This window comes from Numida meleagris, chromosome 1, assembly GCF_002078875.1.
Source record: "Numida meleagris isolate 19003 breed g44 Domestic line chromosome 1, NumMel1.0, whole genome shotgun sequence".
Taxonomy (NCBI): Eukaryota; Metazoa; Chordata; class Aves; order Galliformes; family Numididae; genus Numida; species Numida meleagris.
Genome location: NC_034409.1, coordinates 137,369,184 through 137,390,033, shown reverse-complemented (window position 1 = coordinate 137,390,033; position 20,850 = coordinate 137,369,184).

Genomic DNA, 20,850 nt, shown 5'->3' with positions numbered 1-20,850 from the left:
ATTAATTACCATTTGGTATCCCTCCTGAGTGTAAGGATTCGTTAAGTTAAAAAACAAAATAACAATAAACTGGATAGGCAGCAACAATTTAATTTTGGGGCATGCATTGCACATAAGTGAACAGTAGTTTTGTGCTTGTACTTTGGATTTCCATAGGATTTTTCCCTGCACATTTTGCTTAGGTCGAGGAACTTCTCTAGGACTGAATAGAAGACAATGTCTGGAATATCACTGTAAATGTAATGGACAGAGTAAATTGACAGCAGCTCCAACTAAATTACAGTTTAAAAGACAAGGGAAGGCTCAAGGGACATCAAACAAAGGAAACTCTAGCTGACCAGCGCTCAGGTAAAATTGAATTGGAAATGTTCCCTGACTGATTAACATAACAAAAGTCCCAGTGTTTAAAAAGAAAGTCATTCTGCAGAAATAAGAGGGAGGAAAAAAAGAAACTGATCTTCCTCCAAACATACGGTAGTTATCTTTAAAAATATGCGTTCAGAGACAGATCTAAAATATTAGTGTGAATAAGGACTTTTTGAAGAGTTTTTTTTAGTGATGTCCCTCAGAAACATACATAATTTTTAAAAGAACACGAATTGAAAATTTCTCCAATTTAACTCCCTCCATTTATCCCTTATAAATAAGATTTGTTCCACCAAAAAAAGTTAGAATTCCACAAAATGTATTTTTTTAAACAAAAAAGTGAAATAGAACTAAAAACTGAAATAAGTGTGCAAGCTTTATTTCTGAAAAACATCTGTGTGACAAAAAGGTTTACTTCTCAAAATATAATTACTGAGAAAATAATCAACTCTTGTTTAACATACTTGTAGATTAGTAGAGTTATTTATTATGTAACAAAGCTATTTTTGTTAGTGCCATCTCATGAAGAGGTAAGAAAAACAGAGATGATTGACACTCATGTTTTAAAATCAAGTCTTTTCAACAGCATTTCCCTAGTTAGACAAAAGATTTTTAGATAAATGGTGTATCTGCATTCTTTAAATGGCAGTTTTATTGCTCCCTTTGCTGGCCCTCCACTTTATGCTATGCTTTCTGAAACTACAATCCAGAGCGATCCTGAGACAGTTCACATTATTGTAATAAACAAAAATAGAAGGAAATTTCTGTCAATTGTAACATTTTCAGCCAACAGTCTACAGAAAACAACAGAGGACAAGAGCAAGCAAATCAAAGGAGTCCTTCATAATGTTCCTAACTTTCAGAGTCACAGTTTGGGGAAAATCTTGTCTTGCCACTGTGTTGTCTGTAGGTATTTTATCATCCCAAATTACTCTGTGAAATCACGCATTTCTCAAGCCTGTTGCTTTACTGGCAGTCAGAACCTCATGCAGGGAGTTGCCAGCAGCTCTGAGACAAGTTCTGCCCTCAACATTTTACTGAGTAAGCTTTGCTCCTGCTTCTCAGCTAACTAAGATTTCAGATTTTTTACAGTGTATTAGTTGTCAGATGATATGTGTTTTCTAAAGTCTGAATCTGTAGATCCAAGTTTGTGGAAAAAAAAATCAAGAACACAGCGAACAGTTACCAGTAGCAAGACTCAGAGCTTAATTTAGGTTTATTAATGTGTCTTGCTTCCTACTTACTGTTAGTAAGCTTCTGGCTTACCCAGGATCCCAAGTGGATAACCCTGCTGACAACAATGTCGGGAGCAGGTCCCTAGTGATTCAGTGCAGCCTGAGGAACATGAATGGAGTAGAAAGGTAAAAGATTAAGGTTTATACTGTTTTGCTGAAAAGCTTCTAAGATATAAAACAGAGGCCTAGCAGGAACACTTCTTCTTACAATACATTAAAATGATCCATTCTGTGAGGCAAATAAAGAGATGTGGAATTACTGTTAATCAGAACAGGGAAACCTGTTACACCAGGTTATACTTCAGATTTTTTCATCCTGCTTGTGTGACTGTCCTGCTGATGTACGTGCTTATCAAGAATCAATAGAGATGCAGGACTCAGAGGACCTATGTGTAGCTGTGTGCCTGGGCAGACACAGCTATGGCCTACAGGGGAAAAACAGGGGACAAAATCTGTAGAAAAAAAATGAGCTTCGTTAGTTTCTTTTCTCACAGGGATATCTGCCAGGACGCTTTCCTTTGTGACCTACTGAAGGGAATCTGCTATAGCATGGGTTAGACTAGGTGATCTCCAGAGGTCCCTTCCTACCCCCACGGTTCTGTGAAATTATCTTTTCTTTTCCCCACTAAATGGGTAGATAACAAGGGTGAGAGAGAGTTTCTGGAATATAGGCAACAGGCACCACTCTAGACACTGGGGTTTTGTGTTTCCGGTCTCCTGCAACTGTTTCAGACTGGTGTGGGCCTTCCACTGCATCAATCCAGCATCTGCCGGCCTAAGGTGAGTGTCTCACATACACTCAGGTATGCAAAATATCTCCCAATGCATGCATTTACACACGCCCAACACCTTCGCAAGAATTGTTTAATGAACGGCTACTTCAGAAGTTACAGGATGACATTCAAATGATAGGCTCCCTGGCTCCCCTGTTTGATAAGATGATCATTCCTCAAAAAGACTTAATTTTCACTGAAAACATAGACTGAAAGTCTGATTATAGACATACACTAGACAACTGCAATTGACATAGCTAAGAAGGTCATAATCTCTCCATCATGCTGCAGCACTGAACAATCAAACTGCATGTTAAAGATAAGTTTAAAACATAAAATCTCCTTTTGAGATGAGGAGTACAGAATAAAAAGAAAATTATATATTAAGAGGGACAGTCAATTAATAAACTATACTTTTCTATTAAAATGTTAGTCAATAGAAAATGGATTACAATGGATTAGAAATGATTAAAAAAGCCTGTGTGTGAAAAAAGGGAATGGGAGGGAGGATGTGGCTCTGTAGAACCAATGAAAGCAACTGAATATCGTCCACGAGACTTGATTATGTGGAGGACAAGTTAGTAAAGACTTACTTACAGTGCAGGTGTCACACAAGATATTTTGACTATGTGATGAAGCTGCAAACCTGGGAGATCTTGAAAAATATTTTTCACATCAAAACCTTAAATTAAATCTTGAATTCATAAATAGCTGTGACACTGCTTGGTGCTTAGATGATGTACTGCTTTCATTTAAAATATAAAGACGAACCTTATTTTTTGAAAAAATATCAACCAAATGTATCACTTGAAAGGAGTTTTAGCTCAGGCTTTCACTCAGCATTTAGCTGGAAATATCTATAATTATTTTCCTCACTCCAGAAAGATGCTTTTGCTGGTTGTCCGGTGGCTTTCTTTGAACTGCCATCAAGAACCCAAATTGTTTTATGTCTCCAATTTGGCAACTTTGCTCAGGACTGTTCTGTGCCGTTCTTAGACTTGTTTTCACAGCATTTCCTTTTCCAATCTGCTTGCAGCAAAGCTGACAAGCAAAGAAGACTTTTTACGGTCTGAATTATCACCATTTATTTTGGACATTTTTCATGGAGGAGAATATGGTGGGTGCTTCTGCTGTTTTGTTCTTTGGATACTTCCAGACAAATACACTGAACCTGTACTGGCATCCAGTAAGCCTGTAAACACTTGCACAGTAGAGCTAAACAATGAAATAGTTCAGACATCAATCACTCCCCTTAATTATGCATTTTCTTCACAAATGCACTTTTTTTTTTCCTGCTGTTCATACAGGATAGCATGTGGGAAATGCAGGAAAGACAGCAGATGATCTGTGTTAAGATGAGATCTGTTTGCCACTACCACCTAGCTCATCACGTCCATGTTGGAGGTATCATTTACCTTTAACAGCAGTATATTTTAGAAAGTTTTAATTCACTTCTGACAGGCAATCAGATTGTTGCAAAATATATAAATTCTATATACAAATACCATCAGATGATGCAGCAGGCAATCACTGTGGTAATTAATCCCACATTTTTGTAGTTGAAGTAACAATTCTCATTTCAGGATAGAGTTTGAGTAAGAAGAGCCTATCTATATCTGTAAATGAATGATATCATTATTTTGGGAAATGAAAGTTTAAGCTCTGTAAAACATACAATCCCATGGAGATCTCAGCAGAGGAACTTGTACGTGCAGGTGTTTAATGTGATAAGGTACGTTACCATTTATCTGTGTACTTGCAGACAAATATTAACATAGTCATGAATTAAGCTTTTAATCCCTTTTATTATAAATTGAATATCTTTATTTTAACAAACATCAACAATGCACATTATTGTGCTCCAAACTATTCATTACTATTCCCCACAGTGTACCATTACATGATACGCCATAATACATGTGTTAATATAATGCCAAGCATCTGCTTGAGTATTCCATAGTATATTTCATTCTCTCTCTCTCTCTCTTTTTGTTTAAACAAAGAAGCGATCTCACAAAAGACACTTTTTATATAGGAAACCACACAGCCGTTCAGCTTTATGTTGGAGAAAGACAGTAGCATGCTACATGCCATTTTCTGATGATTCAGATCCCGGTTCCTAGTCTTCAGATTCCTTGACAGCAAGAAATAGACTTGTGAACAAAGAGGAGAAAGTTGGAGGTGGAAAGGTGTACTGAACTGATAGTAGTCAGATAGAGTTACCTATACGAAGGTCTCAGTGATGAGTCACTAACCGCAGGGTGCCCTCCTCAGAGCTGCAGTACCAAGACCTGCCAGTGGGCACATTGCTGAAACACGGAGGGAGCAGCATTTACTCCAGTGAATAAAATGCTATGAATTTCAGAATTACTCAGAAACATTAACTTCAGGTTATTTAGATGAGCCGCTAAGAGTCATGGCCTCAGAGTTGCTCTATGTATAACCACAGATCAGAATTTATATTAAAGAAATGCAAGCACCACTATCTCCACAGCTTAACTGAAAATAAAGGGGGGGCAGAATTTATTTGAATCCCATGGAAATCAGGTGGAAAAATTATAGAATCATCAAGGTTGGAAAAGACCTCCAAGATCATCCAGTCCAATTGTTCAACTACCACCAAAATAACACAGCCAGAACAGGAATTACAAAGAAATGAAGCATCAGGACCACTATGTTTTTGTTATGTCACATGGCATATGCCACTGGTTTCCTAAAACAGCTGACAATAACTAGATTGACAAGGACTTGCTGTGTCACCTTCTCTCACTAAGCCAGCCAGCCAGCTGTACAGTACATAAAACTAGAGGAAAAAAAGACAAACTAACCAACCAACCACAGAAAAACTAAAATCAATTCAAAACAACTGTTTGCTTTGCTCACACTCACAAAACTCCAAGGAATTAAACAGAATTAGTCAGAATTTGAGAAGAAGAGAGGAAGGTAGAGGATGGGAAAGGGACAGGGAACAGGAAAGGAGTAATGTTGAAATTGTAATATGAAAGAAGTACTTGTAAGAAAAAGAATGAAATAACATTTTGATCAAACGCTTGGCTTGTGTTTCAGCTTCCACAGAAAGCCTTATACTGAAAATGCCGTGTTAGCAGTAACATTTATTGGCTGCAGATCCTGTGACTGAAACTACCAACTCCAGTCTTGCATATCTTTTGCTTTTCAGGAGAAATGCGGAGAGATTAAAAAAAAATACTTGGAGTCAACCAAAGAATCCAAGCAACATTACTGCTGTAAAAGAAAGCACTGCATTTCTGTCTAAGCAACTAGCTAGCTTGCTTGTTTTCATTTTTTGTAACAACTCTTTTTCTTCTAGTCATGACTGTTAAGAAAAATGACTAATAATTCTTATGTTAAATGAAAGGTTGTTGTTCCAAATACATTATCCGAGAGATCTCATCAATTGCTGTAAAGGAATTCTGCTGAAAACATACTCCAATAGTTCAAATAAACTGTAACTAAGCAGAAAGGAAAGGGAAAATGGATTATAGAATATGGGTTCTGTTTTAAAAGCTGTACATTGAGTCTAAACAATTCAGTGTAATCTTCATTATCCCCCAAAAAGCCTTTTGATTGTTTTATTCCTTCAAATGTGCCCTATTTAAATATTTTTCAAGCTTTACATATGGTATCTATGTTATTAGCTCTGTAAAGTGTTTACACGAAGTCTCAAAATGCAATCCTCAAGGCACTGTAATTTACAGAGAAGTGAACACTGTCATAATAACATCTTTATCCTACAACATATCGCAGCTTAAAGTAATATTGCAAAGTCAAACAAATCCCATTAAAGAAAACAGAACAACCAGCAATAAAATTACAGTATGCTGAATCACCCTTGTAAGAGCATCATGGAAGCCTGGTTGAGAAAGGGTGGTAAAGTAGAACGACAAAGCGAACGATGAGGATGGGAAGCAAATAGATTTTGGACCTTGTTAAAAGTTATATATAGATCCTTTCACCCCTAGGTCAGAGGGGAGAACAGCACCAGACCTCTATGCATAGTAATTAAGACTTTTTGGAGGCTTCTGTGGAATAATTCAATGGTCGTGCTAAATTCAGGGCTTAATGAGTAAATACATATTTTGTTCATTACAAGGGAGTAACTTCTACCACAACAAATAGCAGCACTGAGCAAATGCAGAATTTTGTTCCCGCAGCTGCTAGTCGTCTGTGCTCAAACTGCAACATTTTAAATATTTACTGAGTTCTGTTAGCAAATAAAGCAGCTGTCCCAGTGCATGTAAACAATTAGCAGCAAAACACTACAACTAATTAACAATGCACAGAAATTGTGGGTCAGTATGCTCGTAAAAAAAAAATAAAAAAAAAATACCTGGTATAAAATCATGACTGTAGGCTCTCTGGGGAATAAATAGGATTCCCAGCCTATTTTCTGCCATAAAGTCACATCACTTCTATCAGAGTACTAACAGTGCCTTCCTTTCCCTCTGCCATTCTGTTAATTGCTGTTATTTTTACCACCCCAGGTTGGCTCACCACATCATTCACTACACTCTCTGTAAAACATTAGAGAGAATCACTTCAGGATAACTACAGCAGAAGAAAATTTGACATGTTTTCTCAAAACTGACTTACTGGGTAAAATCTTAGATCTGGTGAAAGCTTTGCTGTTGAGTTTAGAAATTTCAGGATTTTACACTCTTGCTATTTGCATGCATGTTAAATGATTTATACAACTCTCTTTCTAGATAAAACTGATTTCATCTTGCTCTGAAGCTCCAAGATACACCAAAACAATCCTAAAAAAGTCAGAATTTGTGCTATCCCAATCTGCCTGATCTACATCTCTACAAGAATTTCTTTCAAATATAAAATATCCATCACTGTAGTGATTGCAATATAGAAAAAAATAGTAATATGATCATAAATTAGTATTTTTGTCTGAATTTGTAAGATATTGGACAAAAAATGTTTTTAATTGTAAGCAATGGTAACTTTATAACAATCACTGCTATATATGGAGGAGCGCTGATCATCTTTTCAATAGGTACAAAATGTGTTCTCTTAGTCATTCCTTCTTTAAAGGGTTTTTTTCTGATTTGAGAAGTCAAAGCAAATCTCAGCTGTTTTGAAAATCTACAACATTTTCATTTTAAAACAATTATTTGCACATCCTCTTAATGTTGAACCTTTTGATGAATGTGACCTCTGAAAATCAGAAATAGAATGTGGAAAAAATCTTTTTAAAAAAAATTGAATTAGACTAAAGTAGTCATTTGAAACAGAAAATGACATATTTTCTGTTTTTGCACAACTCCAAGAACTTTACCAGCACACCATAAGCAACAAATTTATGATCATACTCAGTTATCTCAGAGACTTATCTCAGATACTAAACAAACTAAAGACCCTTCTCTGAGCCTTGTGACAAAATTAAATATTCTTCATTTTCCACATTTTGCATATAAAGGAGACCTCTCAAACGCAGCTTCTACCACAATCAAAAAGCATCTGAGAAAAGTAATGAAATGTCTCACAGCAAACAAAAAAACAAAACTAACACTTAGATAAATCCCTTTTCTACTCACTTCTCTGCACATAGAGAGATGAAATGGACTAATAAATCTCCAAAGCACACTGCTTTTAGCAACAGAAACTGGATGAGATCATGATCATGTGTTCAAAGTTGCAGAAACTCATTGGAAGTTTTTCATCTTTCTGCAACTATTTTCAATGCCTATCTTCCTCCACGACAAGTAAGCTAATTTGTAACCCCTTCATGCTTAAACAACTCTTCAGGAATCAACCTCCACCAATGGAGAGCAAAAGAAAAAGCTGGAAATAAGCTCTCTTCTGTCAAACTGAACCCAAAGACATGGAGTGTGTCAGACTGGGATCACAAAAGGAACACAGTTAAAAACAAGCAAATATATTTTACACTAAAAGAAAACTTTCATGACCTTATAATATCATCACATAGTCCTATGCAAAAATGAATATTCTTCTGCAACCATATTACTGATTTGTAGGGAGGAATACCTTCGTAGTTTGTATATTTGTCCTAAATAGTTGTGATAATCCTGCAATTAATAAGCAGAAAATAATCCTCTACAGTGTCACAAGTATCACGTAAGGTCTTCAGTGCAATTCCTACCACATCAGGAATATGTCTGTGCATATGTCAAAAAGATAATCACCTAAAATGTTATGGACATTCCAGGGGTACTGCTGTCCAAAGGCACCCCTTGGAATACACTGTAATAAGGAGGGCACAAAACTGACCCAGGCTCTTTCTCCTTCAGTTTATGGGTTGAAACACAAAACTGATGAATTTTAAAGCCCCCCCCCAAAAAAAAATCATTTTAATTCACTAGACCAGTAGTTCCATTAGTTTCTTCCATTCATGGTGCTCACATTCCTTCACATATATAGGTTGTTATCTAACACAATATGAGCTTAATTGATTTTCTTAATCATCTTTATTGATCCTTGAAAAAGTAGGCTAAAATCTGCCAGAGAATGATAGACCTGAATTTAGAAGCAAAACAAATGGCTGTATCTTCAGGAAACAACAGCCTACAGGATTTCTTTGTCAAGGCTTTCATTTCTAAGTAAATGTTAGTAAAAACTGATAACCGGTTTTGATCAGAGGACTTACAGTCCACTAAGCCCCCCAAAAACTTTCACCAGTAGAAACCTATTGGTTAAAAATGCATTCTTTGTCTCCAGTAAAAACAATCTAAACTGAGCTTCTGGCTACCTAAACTATTTGTGCTTTCATTTGCTAATTAAAATTGCCTTCTTTTTTAGAGACCTTCCCTCCGTGGCAAATAAGCACCATACATTCATATTGTAACAGAAAATGTAGACCAGTAATTCAAAAGGACAGTAATGGTACTATAGGAGTGTCAAGGAGAAATCAGCATGGATTAGGTTATTTTGACATTAGTATAACAAAATTATCATTATTCTCTTTTCTTATTAGTGCAGTGTCAAGAGGAACTAACCGATACTGGAGCGGTAACTGCTGCTGTAGCACATGGCAAAGCACTGTCCCCAGTTTAAGGGTGCAAAGCAAGACATGTGAGGCAGCTAATAATATCCTTATTTTACAGAGTGAGAACGGAAGGGCACGAAGATCTGTTCAAGGCAGATTTCACAGGCAGTCTGAGTGTCTCAGGGCTTCCCAAACCTCTTAAATCTTATCCTGTTGTGTTAGCGCGAGTCCTTCTCAAGTTATTCTCTGATATATGATTTTAACTATACCACTCTAAAATTTTAGAAGTGCAGTATGCAATTCATTCTTGGTGCGTCATTGAGCTCCAAGTGGTTTGTTGGAAAAGTATTCTACGTTCAGAAGCCCAGCTTGCTTTGGAGACAACCCTTCTATACGTAATCTTAGCCATTACCAGAATGCAAAGAGATTGTGGAAGCTCTGCAGCTAGCCAGGGAATGAGCCCTAATTCCAAACTGCAGTTATAAAACAAAAATGATTAATTTGGCTTTACAAATCATTCCTCTGTGCCACTTGTCACATCTTAACTAGAAGTATCCTGAACTTTCCATTTGCAAAATGACATTCAAACATGAACTAATTAATCCTGAATTGGCTCCCTGATGTGAAGAAACATTGTAAGAAGTTATTATAGTCCCTTTATTTGTGGAGGAAACTGAGACACAGAAGTTGCGAAATTCAGTGCAGTTTGAGATTGGGCTGTACAGCTCCTGGTGCTAGGTTCTTAGAGGTTGATAGCATCATGTTTCCTTCACAAAGACTCTCTAAATGACATACCAGCAGAATTAGGCCCATCTTGCAACAGAAAATGCTGTATATTTTTTTTCTTCTTATAAAACAAAGAATGGAGAAAACAACTAACCAAAGTGGAGTAGGATCTGTATAATATTCCAATCATGCTGTATGAAGGTGTCTGCAAAGCACCTTCTTATTTAGTATTTAGCTTAAAAAAATCTCACAGCTCTCCTAGTTCTAAAGTATTTTTGTAAATAATAAACTATCTAAACTGGCTTATACATTAATAAACAAAAAGACTTTAGGCCATGCTCATATTAAAGTACAACTGTGCCATCAGTAAATGAAAATCAACTGAAATCAATTTAGTCTGGATAAAAAGTCTCCTTCCCCTGCTGCAGCTCATCTGGTGTGCTAACAGCTCCCAGTGATGAAACAGGTGCTTGTAAATTAATTAGCCTACTGAAACACACCTTAAAATGAATTTCCCAGAACACCCTGGCAGTGAGCCATCCTGGTCCCACGAGCTGATCAGTGTTCTGTAAATATTGAGATTTGATAAAGTAAACGCTACTCTGGCAGCAGATGGTTTGGAATGCTCTGTTGACATTGCCTGCGATTACTTGGATATGAAGACTTTGCTTCTCATAGGCCTCCTTTGGGAGCCACTGGAGGACTTGATCCCCTCTCCAGCTATTTGCCTTCTAATTGAAAATCCTTATTCCCAGATGGAGCATAATGCTGCTGCTTCAGGCGTCTAGCTCTGCACTGCTTGACTGTTGATACATGGGTAATTGCTTTCAGTAATGCAGGTTAAATGTGACATTTAGTGCTTAATAAAAATTATCAAGGCCAAAGCCGTTTATCATTCTTACACTTGGGCTGTCAGTTCTAAAGGAATTTTTGATTCATTTGAATTCTTGCTGAAGAGGCAAGCAGCTCCTCCCTAGGAGAAGGGGAGAAGCTGTCACCAAATTTGGGCTTTTTTCTGCTTTATTTCTGGGGTTTGTTTGCTAACAACCCCCCTTTAAAATTAAGCTATCAAATATGGGAACTATCCACCTTTGTACTTCACATGTTGGTGAATAATATATAATCAGCAGCCACTGTGTACACAAAGTACATGAAACAGATGCACTACACTGAACTTTCTGTGAGTGGTTGGAAGCTGAAAGTTATTCCCTTTGTATCATCAAAAAGAAATGAACCTGAAAGGAAATGGACTGTGTTGAGTTGAGTGATTTAAGATAACAGAATCCATTCATGATTTCTAAAAAATAAGGAGGACAAACACTTCATAACATGGTAGGCTTTGCAGATTCTTCCCTAAGAACGTGTAGAATAGTAGCTGCAAGTGCCTCTTTAAAAAACAAATTATTTAAATTATGATTACTCCTATTGTGACAAACAGACTAATATTCTTAGTATGGATCAATGACTTGATAAGAGAGGGAGAGACTGCAGTCCACCAGGCTTGCAGAGAACACATTCAAAATCAGGGTAGCCTGAATATGCTGACTGATAAGTAACTGCAATCATATCACTGCTTTCCAGTCACATCATCTCAGGTTTATAAATATGATCTCTGGGGAGAGTCTAGCCATAACTACATGGGTTGGCAGGCCAACGTTTTCTCCTCGCAAAAGTTTATTTTCCAATTTAGAGATGGAATCTTGTTTCTTCTAACTCCTGCTCCTCTGAAATAGGTAGCTAGTTAATTAACCAAACCCCTTACCTATCATCTTTGGAGGGATTGTTAAGACATCTCTTGCTGCGTTATACTGCTAGACTTCCTAACAGCCTAAATGAAAAGAGATACCCTGTCCTCTGTGCATCAAACAGTTTGGTTTGGAGCATAGGAAGGCTTAAAAGCTTTCAGAATGGAGTGGCTGGCTGCATCCTTCAACTACCACAAGCCTTTGCTAATGTTCTTTTTTCTACGTGTCCTGAATAGTCTTTAGAGAAGTTCTTACTTGCCTACCACACAACAGTTAGTGTGATTACAGAGTTGCCTTCCAATACTTCAACAGCTGTTCTCAGGGAACTTCAACACTGTGAATTTCACTTGCATAACTAAATCTGATCTGAGTTTGAATAAAAAGGCACATGCATTTTTTACTCATAACATAACCATCAAGCTGAACTCACTTCTCATATTACGGAAGAAATAATATTTTTTAGCAATAACGACATCAGCAAAAAACAGAAAATTAATCTGTACTGTAGGGGTATGAAACTTTGTACTTCTTACTATTTGGAGGACACCTTCAGCCACCATATCTCTATATCTTGTGTAATATATAATCAGTTTTTTAAAAATTGAGAAAATCTAGACATACTAGTGAGTCAGATGGCTGAAAGCCAATCATATTAAGAAAGTGAGACTGGCAATTCATGAGACTGAATCAAAAAGATATATTTCTCCAGATGTTGTCACTGATGATATTAAGGCCATAACCTGTCCCTGACCATGCAGTTTTTTAAGTTCTATCTTCTCCTTTTGGATTAAGCTCTTAGTTTCTTCCTTGGTTAGTTTATTTTATAAAGCTGTCTGCCTTCTCTGTATATCCCTTACAAGCAAGAAATTATTTTTTTAGTTTCCAGAGTTCCATGCCTCTCACATTTCATTTTTCATATTAAATTGTTTGCTCAACCAGAGAAAATATAAAAATTTTTGAGCTTGCCTTTGCCTTGTGAAACAATTTTTTCCCTTTTAAGAAATTTGGTGTGTGCCTACCAGACAGCCTATATAAAAGCCTGACAACTCAGAGCAGATGATTCATTTCAGCTAAAGGTGGAGTCCAAAGGAACTAAATTCTTGTAGGCATCTAACTCAGGAGTTGTGACTAACTCCTCTCCATCCGCCTCTTTTTTCAAGAGTAACCTGATGGAGACCCGTTTGGGTTTTACTTGTAACATGGAGCCAAAACCTTTTGTTTGTATGAAGTTCCCAGTGCAGATATCTTCACAGAGATTCTGCAAAGCTATAACAAGTGCAGTGCAACCAGTCTGACTTCTCTTTCTCCTCTAGGAGTACCACATGGATCCCTCATATAAATTCTTACATTTGCAGTTGCGAGTTGTGAATGAACACAGAAGAATGCTGGATTCCATAAATTCAAGAAAAAACTTGGATATAAGTATTTTTTCTTATTAAAAAAAAAAAAAAAAAAAAAAAGACAAAGAAGCTTCAATATGTTGTCCACACAGTGTTCCAGGACAGACCCCAAATTTAGGGAGATAGCACATGGATTTCTCAACACTCCTACTATCTGCTATACTTCCTAAATTATGGGATTTTAACGTAGTAGAAGATTATTTTCTGTAGATACTTTTCTCTTTTCCTTCTCTGCTAGGATACTATGTATTAGGAACTCCTCAGGGGAAAATAACATAAAAAAAAATATAGTGGATGCTAAGTAACTTAATGGATAATAAAATGCTTTGTGCTTCTGGGACTGCTATTTAAAGGCCAGCTTGATGTTTTATGTAAAATAAGTATTGCAATCTTGGGACCTCACCTTGCATTTTATCAGGATAGAGTACAGGTAAAGCACTTTTTCCCCAGTAAGAGCACACAATTCTAGGAGTCATTAATAAGCTCCCTTGGGACAAGTGGCCTTTTTTGCTGCCCCCACCTCCATCCCCCAAAAGTGGGAGTTACTAAGTAAAAAATAATAAAATCAGTAACAAAGTTGGATGCCTCTACACCACATAGATAGTGGTGCTAAAGACTCAGTTAAATATCATAATAAGAACTATTTTGTATAAATACTATTGTCCTCTCACCTAAAGTATGAAAAATTAAATAGTTCTACTACATTTATTTTATTGTATATAAGCCCGTTTATGACTTGAAATAAGCTGTTCATCTGCTTTATTCTGGGTTGGAATAGGACATAGGACTATACATTATTCTAACATCAATATCAATATTTTTACAAGGACTTTAACTATCTTCAGAAACAGCTGGAAGAAAGCTGCACTGAAATCAAAGCAGTGAGCTACATAGTGCATAATATCCATTTCTATGAGAAGCTATGTGATTATCAGAGAAATACCAGCCTCAGACCTTCCAAAGTTTCTTATGATATCTATGTTCAAATTAAAAGCCTGTATAAGGAGCTGGAAGCACCAAAGATGAAAAGCTCGTGGCCCCTGGGAAGGAGCTCTCATACCATTCTCTGGACAGCTGCATACGGGGTACTGCTATCATCTATAAAGACAACCATATCTAACCATAAACACTGGGGTAGAAGCTCATTTCCAACAAGGAATCAGGGGTAGGAAAAAAAGGTATGTGTTACTAGGTACACAAAGGTAAAAAAAAATTATGTGTCAGCCTTCTCTTGCTACTTCCCTCCCTGTTATACAGACCCATATTACTGTCTTAAGACCAATATTGTTTTCTCAGAATAACCTGTCCTTGTAATCTTTAGAGAAAAAAATTCTTGTGGTAGCTGAGCAGGTGAAACTCAAAGTGGGAACAAGTTACATCTTCGTCCTTAGGAGTGCAAGATTAAAATGAATGGTCATGGGCAGGTGGGAATCCCAGTGAGCCTGCTCAAGTTTGAAATAAGCAATTACTTCAGAAATGAATAAAGAGGTTAGATGCAAAAAAACCACGTTCATTTAGATTCTATGATCATCACTGTATTAGTTGTAGAAAGAACTCTTGGAGTAAATCTTGCACTCTCCTGACACAGAAAATTACTGTATAAAATTCCTACTACTGTAAAGGGAAAAATCCTGTTAGCTTATTTATCCATGTATTTGGTCATCATAGCCAGGATAAGTTAAAGAGAATATGTGTAGGAAATATTCAGAAAATGGCAAAGCATTGTTCTGACACTGAGAGGACCAATTTGGCAGTCTGAGAGAAGTTTGTGGACAAGCCAGCTGCAGGGTTGGCAAGGAAGGCAGAGGCAGAGGCAGTAGGACCACCCTTCCTTAGTGTGCTAGGCAGGAATCTGGAGCTGCTAATGTTATTCAGAGAACACACATCTGAAATCCCAAGGAAGTTCATTACAAAAGGTGCTTGACTGGGGGAAGGCAGTCAGTTGGAAAACAGTATTTCAATAGAAGCCATGTATGGCTCCCCTGTGTGAATTTCCTTTTCTGGAATTTAAACTTTTTTTTTTTTTAAATTGAAGCTCAGTTTAATTATGGCTAGCAAGGATTGAGGTGGCAGTTTCCTCATCTCTAATTGATTACAAATCTAAATGGCCTACTTTAGTCCAATTTTTTTTACTCTTCCTAGCCATGGTATGAATAATGACACTCCCTTGTATTAACATTCATTGGCCTCTTTCACAGTTGTATGCATTGAGCCTAGAGTAGCACACACACAGCTGCGAGAAGTCTTTGTGGTATACTGTCTGCCTTCTGTGTTTTCAGCTATCATCAAATCCTCTGAAAATCCACATATTTGTCTGCTCTAGGTTTAACTTGTAAGAGTTATCTTCTAATACTCATTATCAGCTTTCCTTGAATGCTACCCCAAAGTTCCCTTGCTTTACTTTAAATTTTCCATCTTCCTCTTCCAGCAAAAAACTGCATCAGTGTGAGATCCCAAGAAAAAGTGGTTAACACAGGAATTATGATTTGGCTGGGGAAAAAAAAAAATCAGTCCCTTAAAACACCATTTTCTTTTATTTTCTGACTCTTGTCCTATCTCCTGATTAATTGTACTTTTTGTTCTCAGCATGAAGACTCCATGAAATCCAGTACTATCATCTACCCAGTAACAGAGCCAGCTTTGATGGCATAAATGAAGACAAACTTTTAAATTTGTTATTAGCGACTTAACTCTCTTTAAAAAGAGCACAAACAACTGGTTCTCAAACTAAGAGAAATTTTATAGCCTTTTTCGATCACAAAACATTTGTTTATTCAGTGCAGACTTGACAACTGCTTTTTCAAGATTATCCACCAAGGCTGTATTATCAGAGAAGACACTTTTGTGTCTATACAATGAGCTGGCAAAATAATGTTTGACCACTAGTTTTGATTTTTTTCCGTGGAAGAAGAGGAATGCTGATGATATAGTCTTCTCACAAACTGGCCACTACTAACAGGGCCACTTTGTAACTAGCTTAGGAAAGTGCAGATTTTATGTCAGGAGTTACAGCGTTTCCTACAGAAAGTCATTTTGAAGAAGAAAATACCATTCTTTACGACTGAAATACAATACAGTAAAAACTATAAATGCTTTATTTAGCTGATAGGTTTCTTCCCTAGACATCCTATCTGGCCATCTATTGGTATAAATGTAATGACAAAAAGAGGATTACCCAATACAATTTGTGAATCTGTTTCTGCAACTATTTTATTGTGAAATAAAGTAATTGTTTCAGGGCTTTTTCATTTATTCTAGTGATAATTTTAAGTGTATTCTAGTGATAATTTTAAGCTACAGCTGTTTTGAATCAAATACTTCAAATATAAAAATGAAATGAAGATTTTCTACTGTCATTTAAAGCAAGTGTTTGGTCTTTTATCACCATTACTTTCTGGCTGTTTTTTGTAGTGTTTGAGCAGGTGTTGTATAAAATCTTAAAGGCTGTAAAAAGTCTTGAAAATCTGAACACTCTTTAAAACCTATATACTGCTAATACTCTTTGTAATTGCCGCTATGTAAGAAGAATTACAATCATTTTAAAAGAGTTAATTATCTTTGGTCTATATTACCATTATATAAATAATATTATGAATCTCTGTAATAAAATAAGATGCTATTAATCACAAAAAAAGACGCTATCCAAGTAGGCTAATTATATGGTCAGTAGAACAAAGCCAAGAAAAGAGAGTATTTTTTCTTATATGGAAAGGTCTGTCAAAAGAAGGTGCTAAACAATATCCGGAAAGGAAAAATATTCTGGGGGGGGGGGGGGGCAATATATATATATAATTGTTGTTATTAAGTTATTTAATAATTCCTGTCCAAAAACAGGAATGCAAAGGCATAACTTATTACCTTTAAAATCCAGTGGAGGCTGAAATTTCTAGTACTATGATAAGCCAAATCTGTATAGACAGTAAACAAGTGCAGGATATGTTGTATTTACGTTCTGATTTTCCACATTTATTAATAATTAACTAAGAGATCAATTTAGAAGTGGTTTTGGGAGTGGATGCTTATCCTTACACTACAAAAAAAATTATTTTAGAAGGACAAGATAAAATGATAGTGAAAAATGACATGCTTCTTCAGAACTGAAGTAGCCTGGCAAACCCACAGAAGTTTATATGAAAATAAAGGACACAGGGAGTATATCTATAATGTACTGAATTTGTAAAGAAAACTCCTTCCTTCCTCTGGAGACACTTATTATTAATTATTAATAACTTACATATTTTCAAGGGAAATCTAACCAATGCTGAGAAATTAAACAAAATTATGTATCCTCGTGATAAAAGAAGAAGTTATTAATCAAAAACAGACATTATCCAGGTAGGTTAATTGTATGGTCAGTAGAAAGAAACCAAGAGAATATTTTTTCTTATCTGGGAAGAACTGTCAACAGCAAGTGCTGAACAATAGCTGCAAAGGAAAAAGAGTATTCTTAGCTATAGATTTTCACCAAAAGTTTGGACAGACTAAACTCAACAGGAGAAGCATGACTCCTGTGCTTGCAGTACATTAACCACTTCCATCCCAAATGAGAACCAAAGTCTGGCAAACTGCTCAAGTTCAGAGTTGGGTTCTGGTAAGTCAACATGTTTTTAGTGTGCTGTTCTGAAATCAGAAATGAGAACTTCAGTGCACGAGACTGCAAAATGACAGAAGAAAGTAAAGCAGGAGCTAGGAACAAACTTTAAGGCAGAGTTAGACAAAGATTAGGCAAAGTATTTCAGCCAGATGCTAAAGGAATTTGAGAACACAGAGAATGTAAAACAAAAAGATCTGAAAGATCTTGAACATACCTGAGCAAATTAATTCCTAAAATGTCATAGATAGGGCTTATTACCAGTTGTGGAAAAAAAAAAGTATAGAAAGTTGAAGAAAGCAAAATATTTGGAGAAATCACATGAAATAAATCTGAAGTGTGTATTTGCCATTTGGAAAGCAGGGAATAATGATACAATCTAAAGCCATCTAGAATTAAAAATGAGACATGGTTTAAGACATATCCAATAAGACCAACACATCTATATTTTTGTTGTCTATCCTGACCTCCAAAGACAAATCAAATGTGTAATGTGCCTGGTAGAATGGCATGGGTTGGAAAGGACCTCCACGATCATCAGGTTCCAACCCCTGGGCCACAGGCAGGGTTGCCAGCCATAAGATCATGTACTAGATCAAATTGCCCAGGGCCCCTCCCCCATCCAACCTGACCTTAAACACCTCCAGGGACAGGGCACCCACAACCTCTCTGAGCAACCTGTTCCAGCACCTCACCACTCTCTCAGTAAAAAACTTCCCCCTGACATCTAATCTAAATCTCCCTTCCTTTAGTTTAAAACCTTTCCCCCTTTTTCTATTACTATCTACCAGTGTAAAAAGTTGATTTCCTTCATGTTTATAAACTCCCTTTAAATACCGGAAGGCTGCAATTCCGTTTCCCTACAGTCTTCTCTTTTCCAGGCTGAACAAGCCCAGTTTCTTCAGCCTGTCTCCATAGGAGAGGTGCTCCAGGCCCTAGATCATCCTCATCGCCATCCTCTGGACCCTCTCCAAAAGCTCCACATCTTTCCTGTTGGGGGCCCCAGACCTGGATGCAGTACTCCAGATGGGGCCTCACGAGGGCAGAGCATAGGGGGACAATCACCTCTCTCACACTACTGGCCACCCCTCTTCTGATGGAACCCAGGATACCATTGGTCTTCCAGACTACAAGCGCAGAGTGCTGGCTCATGTTAAATTTTTCATCAACCAGAACTCCTAAGTCCTTCTCCACAGGGCTACTCTCAAGTTCTTCTTCTCCCTATTTATATACATACCCAGGATTACCTTGACCCAAGTGCAAAACCTTATGCTTAGCTTTGTTGAATCTCATTAGGTTCACAAGAGCCCACCTTTCAAGTTTATCAAAGTCCCTCTGGATGGCATTTCTTCCTTCCACTTTATCAACCACACCACTCAGCTTGGTGTCATCAGCAAACTGTCTGAGGTGCACTTGATCCCATCATATATGTCACTGATAAAGATGTTAAGAGCACCAGTCTCAAGACAGACCCCTCGAGGACACCACTCATTACTGGCCTTGACCTGGACATAGTGCCATTGACCACAACCCTCTGGCTGCAGCCTTCTGACCAGTTTCTTATTCACTGAACAGTCCACCCTTCAAAACCATCTTTCTCTAGTTTAGAGATAAGGATGTTGGGGGACCATGTCAAAGGCCTTGCAGAAGTCCACATAGATGACATCAGTTGCCTTCCCTTTATCCACCGATGCTGTCATTCCATCATAGAAGGCCACCAAATCACTCAGGCATGACCTTCCTTTGGTGAAGCCATACTGGCTGTTTAGAATCACCTGCTCATCCCTCATATGCCTTAACACGTCTTCCAGGAGAATCTGTTCCATGATCTTCCCAGGCACAGAGGTAAAGCTCACAGTCTTGTAGTTCCCTGAGTCCTCTTTCCTCCCTTTCCTGTAAATGGGAGTGATGTTTCCTTTTTTCCAGTCCCCAGGGACTTTGCCTGACAGCCACGACTCTTCAGATATGATGGTGAGTGGCTCAGCAACCATGTCAGCCAGCTCCTTTAGGACCCTGGGATGCATGTCATCCGGCCCCATGGACTTGTACACATTCAGTCTCATGAGTCAGTGTTGGACTTGTTCCACCCTTAGAGTAGGGGGGAATTTGCTCTCCCAGTTCCTACCTAGAGGTTCATGTTCAGAGATGTGAGAATCCCGGCTGCCAGTGAAGACTAAGGCAAAGAACTCATTGAGTACCTCAGCCTTCTCTATATCTGTTATCGCCAGTTCTCCTTTCTCATTTAGCAGAGGAGGCACGCTCTCTCCGGCCTGTCTCTTCTTGTCTATGTACCTGTAGTATCCCTTCTTGTTGTTTTTAATATCCCTTGCCAAGTTCAGTTCTATTTGTGCTTTGGCTTCCCTAATCCCATCTCTGCATGTCTGGACAGCACCCCTCTATTTTTCCCAGGTGCTGTGCCCTTCTTTTCCCTCAGTTTGACCAGCAGGTCCTTACCAAACCATGCAGGTTTCCTGCCTACTCTGCCTGCTTTTCTATTCGGAAGGATGGAGAACTCTCGTGCTCTCAGAAAGGCATCCTCCAATCTTAGTATCTTTAACAATCTCCTCTGCATTAGTAATAGTTGTATGGATCAAAAATATTGGATTCTTTATTCAACTAGTAGTTACGATTTTTCATGTTTGATATTAAAAAAAAAACTGAGTAAAAATTTGGCTTTGGAACTGACAGCGTAGATGGAGGAAATACCACAACCTAAGTTCAGACCAAGAAGGATTTTGCAAAGTTTGAATACTTCTCTGTCAACAGAGTTTGAATAATCAAAGCCTAGAGGTGTGGATTCTGTGCTGGCACTCACGCAAAAGAGTCAGTACACAGAAAGCATAATGGAGAATTTGAGCTATCATGCTTTCCAGTTGGTTAAAAATTGGTCAAATACCTTTTTAATCTTTTGGATACAAAAGCTAAAATGTAGTTTGTCTTTACGATTTTAGGTTTTAGAAGGACTTATTCTTCTCTGAAGATCAATGCCTAGTTACATTAATTTAGAAATTATATCCTTTTAAAAATTACATTCAACATGA